A 10765-nucleotide genomic window follows, 5' to 3' on the forward strand; every position below is an offset into this window, starting at 1 on the left:
AATCAACTAAAGCTTGCTCTATCCGATAACTTCCTATAACACATGAAATGGTGGGACAACTTGGATCCTTAAACTTAGGAGGTGTTTTGTATTGAATGATTGAGCTTACTTGCTCTGTGATGAATGCTCTCTTCTGCACATGCATCTTACATTTCACAGTACATAAATCTTTTAAGAACTTGGCATAGGCAGGAATTTGCTTAATATCCTCAAGAAGTGGAATATTTATATGAACCTTTTTAAAAACATCCAAAATTTCATTAGATTGTATTCCTTTTATTGTTTGAACCAATCTTTGAGGAAAAGGAGCTTTTGGTATATAATGTGGCACAGGACTAGACTCTATAAGAATAAAAGGTTGCCTAGCAGCTTCACTAGCATGAGGACCACTAACATTACTCTATTCACTCTCACGCTCTCCCAAATCAGACCTAACCTCAACCCTAGGCATTTCAACCTTATTATCAACATGTTTACCACTCCTAAGTGTAGTAATCGACTTTACTTGCTCATGGTGGTGCCCTTGGCTCAAGTTAGAGCTTATATCATATTGACCCTTTAGATTAGCTACTAGCTGACTAGGAAAATTACCTTTCTCCCTCTCACTCAAAGCATTTGCAAGCTGACCCATTTGAATTTCCAACTGGCAATACATTGTGAGTTTGAATGCAAACTCTGTTGGGTGTCCTTTTGAAATTGTTGGGTGTGTTGTTGAAATTGTTAGGTTGTTTCCTGAAACTTTATGGTGTTTTGTGCTAATTGAGCAAGGGATTCCTCTAAAGTTGAAAGCGTAAGTGGTTGGGGTGCATAATGTTGCACTGGGTTTGAGTTACTAATTAACTGGACCTCCCTGGTGTATACCCTTAGACCAAGACAAATCAGGGTGATTACGCCACCTTGGGTTATAAGTATTAGAAAAGGGATTGTTGCCTGGATGTTGGTATGTGTTAAAGGCATTGACTTGTGCAGTCACGCCAGGGAAATTATCAATAACGTGATCAAGACTATCGCACAAAAGATAACCAGGGGCCTCGATATTATTAACATGAGCTGGAGATTTTGTCTCCTTCTCTAGTTCAAGAGCCTCAACTCTTCTAACTAAGGCAGCTATTTTGGCATTCGCATCAAAATCTTTATCAACGTGAAACAAAACATTTTTAGTAATATTACTACTAACTTTCTTAGGCTCACGACTAGTTTCCCACTGCTAAACCTTTTCAACAATGTCTTCTAAAAACGACCATGCATCATCCACAGTCTTATCACAAAAATCTCCTGTACTCATAGTCTCAACCATGGCCTTAGAATTAAAATCAAGGCCCTCATAAAAAATTTGGACCAGTCTACCTTTCTCAAGGTAATGGTTAGGACACTATAAGAGTATGTCCTTGAATCTGTCCATACACTTCCACAATGACTCACCCTCATTTTGGCAGAAAGATGAAATTACTTTTCTAAAAGCAGTTGCCTTATGATTAGGGAAAAAATTCTTTAAGAACACAACACACAATTTTTCCCAGGTCGCAATAAAATTAAATGAAAGAGTGTGAAACCAACTCTTCACTTTCTCTTTCAGGGAAAAAGGGAATAACTTCAATTTTATAGCATCATCACTAAACTGTTGAAGCTTAATAGTCCCACATATATCATCAAATTCCCTTACATGAAGATACGAATCTTCCTCATCCGTTCCCCTAAACTTAGGAAGTAGCCCAAGTAGATTGGGCTTTAACTCAAAATGATTAGCATTGGTTGGTGGAGGAACGATGCAAGACGGTTGAGTTGTTCGAGTGGGATAGATGAACTCCTTAATAGATCTAGGTACTTGGGCAAAAACTTCGTTATTATTGCCTCCTTCGTCCATTTTTTTTTAGACTCTATATGACGACATACTAGCAAAACTAAAATTACTCCTAAGACTCTAACAAATGACGACAAATAATATCAACCAATTATATCAAATGCAGTTGAATTTTAAATAATGATGAATATATGTGCTCCTAAACTCGAATCACAGGTGCCAACTCTTATGCTAAAAGCCCAATCACTCGACAAACGTGTTAGATGAGCTTTCTTAGTGAACGGGCTTAACCTGTCCTAATGCAAGATGCCTAAGGTTGGTCAAATGTGAATTAACATTCCCAAATTCAAGAAACAATAAAAACACACAAAACACACAAAGCAAGCAAAGTTCAACCCCACAAAAGATAGAGACGTACCTCCGGCGTGAGCCTTCGAGGGCTATTTGCGACGCCAGGTGACGACAAACAAGAAACTTCCCAAAATTCCACAAGAAAATCACGACTAATAGCTTTATAAGAAAAAATATTTGCTTACTGCCTGTGAAAATCAAAATTAAACACGAAAACTAAAAAATAATTAAACTACGACTAAACTTAAACTTCAAATCACGATAAATAAAACTTTAAAACTCAATTGTACCACTGGAATCCTCGGCAGCGGCGCCAAAAACTTGATAGAGATTTTAACCGGTCTAAATAAAATTTACACCCAATTTTATATTAGTTAGTCCATTTATTTAATTTGTTTGATTTAATTAGTGTGTTTTTATTGATTTTGCAAGAATTGGAGCTAAATCGATTAAACGTGTCGAAACTAATGAGATACGTGAGTTCCTGGTTTGGTTGGGTGAAGGACCCTTCATAAATAAAAGCTCTAAAGTAACTGCGCCCGCTAAGCTATGGGATAAAAGTGTGAACTGCATCACTTCAGAAGATTATGCCACTGAGTACTAGTTGGAGAAGGAATCACTAAAAGGCAGGATATTGGTTTCCGATATAATACACTATGGTAATGATTTAAAATTAGATTTGGCGACCTTCTACATTCTCAAGGGCAAACAATGGCTGAATGATTAGGTTTATAGTATTCCTAACTACTAAGTAATTATTTGTAGCTATATGTTAGGTTAGCCTATATCTAAATAACACCTTTATTGTGTTTGAAATTGATTTCTACCTACTTGGAGTTGCTTAGGCGGTGGATTACTTCACTACTAAAAAAAATGCTTTTTGCAGCAAGTTATTTACTGCGGCCACTATATTTGAGGCTAAAAGGTACTTTTTGCGGCGACCGTCCTTAGTTGTGGCAAAATGTTGTATTTTTCCACAGCTTGTCATCATTCGCGGCCAAATCATAGGTTCTCGCAGCGGCTGTGGACATCTCAGCTGACTCTGAGGTTTTCCGGCCTCGTAAGTAGTTAGGTCGCGGCAAGATGTTGTACTTTGTGTGGCGAGGTCGAGTTAGCCACGGCAAAATGTAATTTTTAAATTTGTTATATAGAAAGAAATGAAACTAAGAAGGATAAAAATGGACCCGCACTTTATTTCGTTCTAGCGCCCAATGATTTTGACCTTTTGAGAAGAAAAAAAAAACATTTTTGTTAGGGTTTCATTTCTTTTACTCAAAACAAAACATGGCGACAGAAAGTAACCTTACATCTGATCCACAATTTTTAGTAAACCTCCATATTTCACTACTCAAATCTTCATCTAATAGCATCAGAAAACTCAATTCTTCGTTCATATTTGGAAGCCCTTTTATTGAAAGTGGAAGATTAGTAGATTCAATTACGATTTTAGAACCAGGTAACCCAATCCTTGTGTTACAATTCATTTTTTTTCTTCACCAAACCCATTTAATTTCAGCTGGAGATTCCTCAATTTTTTTGTGTGTTCATGTGGGCGTATTTTGTTGTGGTTATTTCTTAGAATAACAATTGAGCAATTTAGGTAAAATGTTAATGTGTCAAATGTAAGTAAAAAGTTAAAAAAAAGTTCACATTTTTCCATAGAAAAAAGTTAAAATCTTCTTTAATTCTGTGGCTTTCAGCTTTGAATTCAACCAATGATTATGTACTAACCAATGTTTTGGTCTTTGCAGGAATTTTTATCCGATGGAAGTATATCTTCTTCAGAACAAAGAATATTCTGAGCATGAGATTGATTGTGAACAATGAATTAGTTGAGTTTGCATATGAACTGATTTACTGTTTGCTTTGAATTGATTTAAGTCAAATTGATTTCGATTTGGTTCTCAGTATAATTTCCTATTGATTTATTTGTGTTTGCATGTTAGCCCTGTCCTGTTGTCCATGTTTTGGTTAAGTTGTTTGTGTTTGTTATTTAAAAAAGTTCATAATTGATTTTATGTGTTGAAAGTGTCTATTATTTAAGCTATGTTTTTATCTCAAAATGTCCATATGCGAACTTGTATGTGTTGAAACTTGTGTCCATGAATATGCTTAGCTACTAAGTGATATGTCCACATTCTTGGTTGCAGTTGAACTATATATGCTCACCTTTGCATGCATTCATGTGAACTAAGGGTTGGTAGTGTCTCAGGGTTGTAAATTGTAGACCAGGATAGCTTGATTTTATGAGCCCAAGTTTGACGGCACTCAAGTGGATACAAACCTTTAATTATAAATGAATCTGGAATATTGGATAATACTTTAGGGCCTTGTAAAGTGCATGCCACTCATGCAATGATCGCAAAAATTAAAGGGAGAAGGGAAGAGTCATAGTTTTCCGAAAAAATTACAATGTGGACCTGTTAAGCTAATATTAGTGCAATCCCAGTGCTAGTTTTGCTTTAGCAAGAGTTATATCTTTTCTTTCTTTATATTTCTTTTAAGATGTGATCACCTTGATGTTTATTGGTCAATATTTATTTTTACACTATGCGGATAGTATGGTTGATACAATGTTATTTTATACTCATTCATATCCTTTGGCTTTTGAAAATTCAACTTCTTGTGTAATCAAATTGCTGACAGAAAACTTGATAGAGAAGGGTATTCCTCTTAAATGTCTTCATACAAAGAAGTACTTGAGTCCCACTAGTACTATGGTTTGGTCATGAATTCAGTTTAGGATACCCAAAGCTTTTTCACTTCAGTGAATGGTAAGATAAATTCATGGGGGCTCTACGACTATTGAGACCTTAGTATGTGTTTTCTATTCTAACCATAGAACTTGAGTAGTAAATTCAGTTCAGTTAAATTCAAGGTTTATGTTGCTTGTATTTTTTGTCCAACTTCGGTATATGTATCATTGATCATATATACATGTGTTGCACAACTAAAAGCCAATGGCTATCACCCAATATATGTAGAGTATGTAGTCGCCTTTTTTGTTTAATTAGATCATTGCTTTGATTTGGACTCTTACTTTCTTTTTCTTTTTCTTTTTTTTTTTTTTAGATTATTCAATTATGTGTAAGATAATATTGATGGACTTCTGTCATACAAAGTTTTGAGGCCCAATGCAGGGCAATCATTGAAACTCATCAGACGGGTATGCTCTTGTTCTCGAGTTAGTCCTCCCCTTTTGATAAAGGCTATAAACATGTTCTATTATATCTAAAACATGATATTGTAGTCTGAGTTCTAAGATTGTATTCCATCAGGGTACTCACTTAGTAATCCCTTGCCATCTAGTTTCTAAAATACTTACACCGTGTTTCAGGTTCGTGGGAGTTTAATGAGAGCAAGTTGGAAGTTACTTTGGGTCGAATTGCCTTGGATCTTTTGAGTGTGGTTCTAAAACTTGCTACTGATTGAGTGATCTTTGTTATATTAAATGTGGTTGCAGTATAAAGAAGATGAGGTGTCACTGATTTAGGATCTGATTGTTGGATGACTTGAAAGACCCAACCATATGAAGAAGTGGATGTATGTCATTGACACAGAGAACTAAAGCTTAGCTTGTTTCATGTATTTTTTTTTCCCGTCGTACCAAGTTATTATTTATTGGTCAAGTGAGATTTTGTACTTTTTTTTTTGAAACAGCTAGGGGTTAGGCAGACCCCAACCTGTATAAGCTTAAACTCTTTGATACATCATACCTCTTGCATCCTCCTCCACTATTACAAAAAGCTCATAGACAAGTGGAGGAGTGTTAAAAAGTACCTAGCTTCACACCAGGATATATACAATCCTTTATTGTACTAGACTTGGCCAGCCAATCGGTTACTCTATTCATCTCCCTGTATACATGGGTTGCCACCACTGTCTCAAAGAGACGCATGCTTTTCCTAATGGACTCTACTAGGTCCCAACAATACCAAGGACAGTCCTCCTTTCGATTAATCACATTTTTGCTTTCCGCCAAAGAGTCCGACTCGGCATGATCCTTTTTACGGTTCATGTAGCAAGTCGCTAGCAGCCTCGCCGATCCCTTTTAACTTCGTATAATCACTAACCTGAGGTTGGTATTTCCCATGAACACGATCAAAGGTGCTCCCTCATGGTTTCTCAAGACTCCCCATATCCCGCTCCAAAGAAAGATTCACGCGCTCCATCCGAGTTAATCTTTGTCGTGCCACCGGTGGCTTTACCCAATGTCCTTGTATCGGCTTTTTCTCGCTTAACCAAGAGTTCAATCCCAAGAGCAGTCATCATGTTTTTAGTTTCCGCCCAGAATCGTCGACTTCTTTTATCACCCTTTGTAAGTAAATTCTCATCCCGCTTACTATATCTCTGGCGATCGCTTCATCCGTGTGGGTCTTGCTTTTAAACTTTCGGCGTTTCTTTCATTCCGGATCCCATAAACCGTAGCGCAGGTCGATGTCCGAATTATCTCAATCGGGCGGTAGAGTTTGATCGAGTAATTCTCGAGAGACAATACCATTCAAGATTTGACTCTTGCACTGGTAAATACTAGTCCCAAATTTGTTTTCACCGCAGCCCCATACCTTTTGGGAGAATTCGCAGATCAAAGAACAGGTGCTTTGAGTTTTCAGCTTGGTTTCCACAGAGGCAAAGACCTAGATTGAGTGATAATCTTCCCGTGGATCAACCGATCTTGTGTAGCCAAGCACCCCGCAAAGAGTTGCCACGCAATGAAGGAGTGCTTCGCATCAGATACTTCCCTACCAGTTTGTACCACGCAACTCTTTGTCTCATATGTATTAGAGCCACATACGCAAATTTGGTGGAGAACTTACCATTGCTAGCTGGGCTCCAGACTACCACATCCTTTTCAAGATTTACATTGATAGAGGTCTGCAGTATACTCGTCTTTAGTTCACTGTCTTGAAGGAGACTAACCAGCCCATTCCATTCGCCATTTGTAATAAGGAGGCTCACCTTTGCATCATCAGGCACCTGGAGCATATTTCTAGCTTGACAATTATGGATCAGTAGCTTAGACGAAATCCACGGATCATGCCACAGACTTGTATCTTCACCATTTGCGATCAAGCACTTTATATATTTCCGTGCAATCTTTACGTGGCTTGGGATACTACGCCCACTCCACGAAAGCGATCTGTGGAATCTTCATAGACCAGAAATGTTTGTTTCCAATGTGATATTCCCACGTCCATTTTGTCCACAAAGTCTCTTCTTTACTCACCACCTTGAACACAAGCCCACAGTAAGCTGCTCTATTCCACACTCTAGGGTCAATGATGCTCAACCCACCCTGCTTTTTATGCAACCTCAGAGTTGCATGACTTGCTTTATGCATTTTTGCTTGCATCGAGACTCCACTCCATAAAAACCTGTTACATATCTTAGCCACTTGTCAAGCACACTCACTGGGAGAATGAACGTCTTAGCCCAATAGATGTGAAAAGACGAAAGAATTGACTGTATGAGCTGCAATCTGCCTGCATAGGACAAGGCTCTATTCTTCCAATTTGACATTCTAACAGTGAGTCTTTCAGTCAGTGGAAGACAATCCTTTGCATTGATTTTCGAAGCTGTGAGAGGCAGGCCTAAGTACTTGATAGGGGGAGCAACTAACTGAATACCCAGTAACCCTGCTAGAGCTACTCCATCATCTTTTGACATGCTTCCAGTAAGGATGGATGTTCTCATGATGTTAATCTGGAGCCCTGAAAGAGCTGAAAATTGATCAATATAGTCTTTGACCGCTAGGATAGACTGCGCTTCCCCTTTACAGAAGAGGAGAACATCATCTGCAAAACTCAAATGAGTTCTAGCAAGCCTTTTGCATCTTGAGTGAGGGCTGAAAGATTTGGAGGAGAGGCCTTGCTTTAACAGACCACCCAGAAGTTCCATGATCAGCACAAAGAAATAGGGGCACAGAGGGTCGCCTTGCCTTAACCCTCTTTTTCCCTCAAAGAATCCATATGGGCTTCCATTGATCAAGATAGAGAAGAGAGGGGACGTGAAGCTCATAAAAAGCCAAGTTATAAACTTTGGAGGAAACTTGAACTTTTTAAGTACAAGGAGCATGGATTCCCAACTAACAGTATTGTAAGCTTTCTGGATATCTACTTTGATAGTACATCTCTTTGGTCCATGCTTTCTCGCATATCCTCCTCGAGGAGCTCATCTTGCGAGAAAGAAGGTTATCTTGTATGTTACGCCCAGGGACAAAGGCCGACTGATTAAGCTCAATCCACTGATCCATATGAGGCTTCATCCTGTTACTAAGAACCTTGGCAATACACTTGTAAGTGACATTACAACATGTTATAGGCCTATATTCATCAACCTTGGATACAATAGGTTTCTTTGGAATTAAACAAAGGAAAGTGGCATTTGTACCTTTATGTACTCTGTTGATCCTGAAAATGGACTGTATGGCATTTAAGAAGTTACCTCCCACTATATCCCATGAATGCTTGAAGAAAAAAGCTGTATACCCATTTGGCCCCGGAGCTTTTGAATCCTCCATAGAGAAAAGAGCTTTCTTGATCTCCTCATCAGTTATGTCTTCAGAGAGTATCTCAGTAGTCCTTTGATCAATAACTTCCCTCACTGGTATCCCATCCAACATCTCTTCAGAGCAAACAGCTTGAGAAGAGACTCCAATCAGCTCTTTATAAAAGGATATGAAAGCATTTGAGACTTGAGCAACTCCTTCATGCTTTACCCCATTCATGTCCGAAACAATCCAGATGTTGTTTCTATTCTTCCTTTCTTTGATAGCCTGATGAAAGAATGCATTTCCTTTGTCTGCATAGTCGAGCCAGTCATTGTCTGCCTTCGCTTTCAATTCCATATACTCCATCTCAATAAGATTACATAAGCGTTCTCTAGCTCCCTTTTCCTTTACACATAGCTGGTCATCCAGCGGGTTCAACTGCAGCTCTTTTTGTATACAATGCAAATCAGCCCTTGCCGCCTCTGTTTTGATGTGTATATCAGACATGTACTTCCTTGCCCATCCACGCAATCTATTTTTGAGTAACTTCAGCTTTGACACTGATATATACATCGGGCTTCCGACTACCTCAGTACCCCACACTTCCTGCACCTCCGCCTTGAAATCCTTGTGAAGAGCCCAGTAATTACAGAATCTGAATGGAATTCTGCCCCTTTCCAAGTCCACAAGATGCACCAACATGGGAGAGTGATCAGAGATACCTGGAGAGAGGAATTCAACAGTCGCCTGAGCAAAAGCACAAGTACACTCAATATTTACAAGCACCCTATCAATCTTTGACCACTTTCTATTAGCTCTAGTACCATAATTTGTCCACGTATAATAACAACCGGAAGCTTTCAGATCAAACAGCCCTGAGTCGGTTAGACAATCCCCAAAAGGTTCTGTTTCCCGAGCCTGCACTACTGCCCCAATCCTTTCATGAGATTTTGTACTTGACAATCAAAGACTTATTTGATTTAATGGAAATTGTGGTATTTTATTGTTGTAATTATTTTGAGGTACCATATATATGTTTTTTGTTGGATTATTAAATGGTGCAAAAACAAAACAAAAATAATAATGAATTTAAAAAATACAAAAAAAAAAAACTTTTAGCCGCGGCCAAGTCGTGGAAAGATGTATATTCAATTTTAATGTTTCATAGCTTTTGCGGCTGTGACAAAATGATAATTACTTTTGGAAAAAATAAGAATATCGTTCAAATGGACAATACATTTTGCAGCAAGAAGTCCGCAACAAGAAGTGGAACATTTAGTAGCGGCCACTTTAGCCGTGGCAAAAAGGAACTTGCCACACCATATACTGCCACGGTGGAGGCAAAAGGTTTTTCCGCTGCAAAAGGCTTTTTGCCACGAAATTGGGGCTTTTAGCCACGGGGCCTGGCCGCGGCAAAATGCCAGATTTTTAGTAGTGCTTACGGAAGGAAGTCTGTGGTATTGCCACATACAACACCCGGTTTTGATACTTATACTATTTTGCCTAAGACATTCTTCCCGGTATTTGTTAAAATGAACACATCCTTTGTTTTTTTGGTTTGACAGGTGTGAGAAGTGCTAAATATATGTTTGTTACTTTATTTTAATTCGAAAACAGGTACGTTTGCTGAACTTGTATGAACAAGTGGTGGGCATACTGGATGAGAAATGTCTTACTATTGAAGAGAAGATTTCAAAATATGGGTTGTTGTTCTCATTCGGTCAGAAGATGACATTCAAAGATTTAGTTCAAGAAAACGGAGATGTGCCACATGTTTTGAAATCAAACGGGTTAATTATGGCGTTAAACGTGGGGAAGAACACACATTGGGTCTTTGTTGTCTTCAACTTCTTGACATGGACATGTTATGTGTACGATTCTTCGAAAACACCGGCAAGCGACCTAAATTCGAAGTTGAAGGCACTTGGTGTGCTGCTGCCTGTTGGCATATTGTTGCACGATACAAAGTGTATGCTAGATATGCAGTTGGGAAAGGACTGGGAAATTGTGTTTGTAGAGTGTGCTAAACAAAATGATACATGTATGTACTTGCATTTGCCTATTGTGTTATCAGGCATATGCCTATTATGTTTACAAAACAACCGTATTTCCTCTGAAAGGCC

This window comes from Coptis chinensis, chromosome 5, assembly GCF_015680905.1.
Source record: "Coptis chinensis isolate HL-2020 chromosome 5, ASM1568090v1, whole genome shotgun sequence".
NCBI lineage: Eukaryota > Viridiplantae > Streptophyta > Magnoliopsida > Ranunculales > Ranunculaceae > Coptis > Coptis chinensis.